The sequence below is a fragment of the Eleginops maclovinus genome, chromosome 7 (assembly GCF_036324505.1).
Source record: "Eleginops maclovinus isolate JMC-PN-2008 ecotype Puerto Natales chromosome 7, JC_Emac_rtc_rv5, whole genome shotgun sequence".
NCBI classification, from domain to species: Eukaryota; Metazoa; Chordata; class Actinopteri; order Perciformes; family Eleginopidae; genus Eleginops; species Eleginops maclovinus.
This window is the reverse complement of record NC_086355.1, coordinates 60,006-62,500: the sequence shown is the minus strand read 5'-3', so window position 1 is coordinate 62,500 and position 2,495 is coordinate 60,006.

Genomic DNA, 2,495 nt, shown 5'->3' with positions numbered 1-2,495 from the left:
TCACAATACCATAAACAGAAACATGCAGATCATCTCTGCCTTATGTCTCCAGGTTTCATTAGATGTAATAATTCAAGGGAAAATTTGACTAACGCGGACCCCTATACAGTGTGACATAGTATCACTGGGAGGGTGCTTTATTTAACAAAAATTAAAATAAAACTGTAAAAGCAAAAGAAAACATTTTAATAAAAAATGCACATTTACCACGAAACATGGGAGCAAAAATACAGGGACAGTTTAACAACAGCTCGGACCATCGTGTGTGTGTGTGTGTGTGTGTGTGTGTGTGTGTGTGTGTGTGTGTGTGTGTGTGTGTGCGTGTGACAACAAGTCTTTTTGTGATGACTCCCTCAGGCTTCATGCTCTCGCAGAAACAGATAATGAGCCTGACTTCTGATGGAGGATCAGACTCAGTCACAGGACGCTCATATGACATTATCTGAACATCAAGCATAGTGACAGCGGCAGCTCTTTAATGATTGGGGGGCAGTGTGTCCACATGTGGTTCAGCCGTTAGATCATGTTTATCACGGAGGCTGTATTTATCCGGGAAAACCTGAGCAGTCGTTCTGACCAGCAGAGACTCAGAGTTACAGAAACAATGAAACCAGGCCAGGACCTTAGGGGATCCCAGTCTGCGTGCTAAGCTAGGCTAACAGTTTACAGCTGCTTCCAGTCTGTGTGCTAAGCCCGGCTAACAGTTTACAGATGCTTCTAGTCTCTGAGCTAAGCTAGGCTAACAGTTTACAGCTGCTTCCAGTCTGTGTACTAAGCCAGGCTAACAGTTTACAGATGCTTCTAGTCTTTGAGCTAAGCTAGGCTAACAGTTTACAGCTGTTTCTAGTCTTTGTGCTAAGCTAGGCTAACAGTTTACAGCTGCTTCCAGTCTGTGTGCTAAGCTAGGCTAATGGTTTAGCCCGTCTGAGTGCTAACTTGTTGACCTCAACCAAACGAAAAAGGAACTAGGGATGCACCGATTGCAAAAATGTCGGACGATACCGATACCGATGGCAGATGTTTTACTGTGTAACCTGTAATGTTAGCACAATGCAGACTAAAGCTTGAATTATACTTGTTTTAACAGCCCTTACGCTTACGTCTTGCGTTTATGTTAATGACTCGAGGCGTTTATACTTCATTTTGCTTTGTCGGCGGTTGCGTGTGCTGCGTGGCGATTCCCCGCCAGGACAGTAGGTGGAGCAGTGGGTTTTTCCAATGACGACCTTAGCCAAGCCTACTACGTTGAAAGGAAATTCACCGCCAGGACAGTAGGTGGAGCAATGTTGTTGCTTCTTCTTCGTCGCTTTATACCTTGACGTTCGAAAACAGCGGGGTTTTATTAGGGGATGAAACCGGAAGATGTGAACACGCCGCCGGACGTGATGTAGATAGTGGCTTGCGCCAGTGCTTACGTCTTGCGTCTTACGTAAAAGTTAGAAAATTGAGGTGACACACGCGAGCACGCAAGGGGGGGCTTGCAACCGCGCAAGGGCTTGCGATGCGTCTTGCGTCTTGCGTTGCGTCTTTTTTCACCGACTATAAATCAAGTTTAAGGCAGCCTTTCCTTTAAGAGACAGAGTGGGGGATACGTGTGTGCATGTGTAAGCGCGAGAGAGGTTGAGCGAGCCATAGTAAGTTTCTGGAAGTTAACGGGAGTAGCAGCAAGTATAACAAAGTCACAGATATAACGATGGCCTCCCAAGAACACTGAAGGATGGATTTAATTTACCGGTCCTGCAGACACCCGGTACACGGGGCGGAAGTCCTGCAGCAGCAGCAGCTCCTCACAGAGGAGAGGAGACCCCCCCTCCCCCTCCCCCCGAATGACTTTAAAGTTATGGCAGACCTACAGTCACTGATCCCATCCTTCAAAATGATGCCCTGACTTCAGATTTAAAAACAACGACGCTAATGCGACTTCTCCCGGTCACATAGCAAAACAGAAACATCGGTGATGTCTCTTATTTACCGATGTGCCGATGGTGGTAAATAGGGCTAACATCGGCCGAGGCCGATGTCTCATTGATGTATCGGTGCATCCCTAAAACGAACCTATCACCTGAAAGAGTCACAAAGGGAGATTTGTTTGTCCGTTTAAGTTAAGGCTGTAAATATAACACTGACTCCTGGTCAGTCATCTCTTGGATAAAGTCGTTTGCTTCATTGATCGTCAACAAAGTCTTTTTCTGGAGAGTTGATCAGAAATGACCAAACCTTCTTCCCTTGTAAAACCAGTTCGCAGTAGATCAGTTTTATTGGAACGTCGGTTTTAGGAGCCCAGGCTCCAAATTCACTGATTCAGTTTGAAACAGAAATACATTAAATAACCGTTGCATCATAAATCATATTAAAGACTTATTCCAGAGAGAATTAATGTGAAGCTGAATGTTTAAAACAACACATCCTATATTCAGTGTAATTATAAAGTGATGGCTTCAGAGATGCTGGGATTCCTACAGCCTGCAGGAAATCCTAAACCCTATTCCTGAATG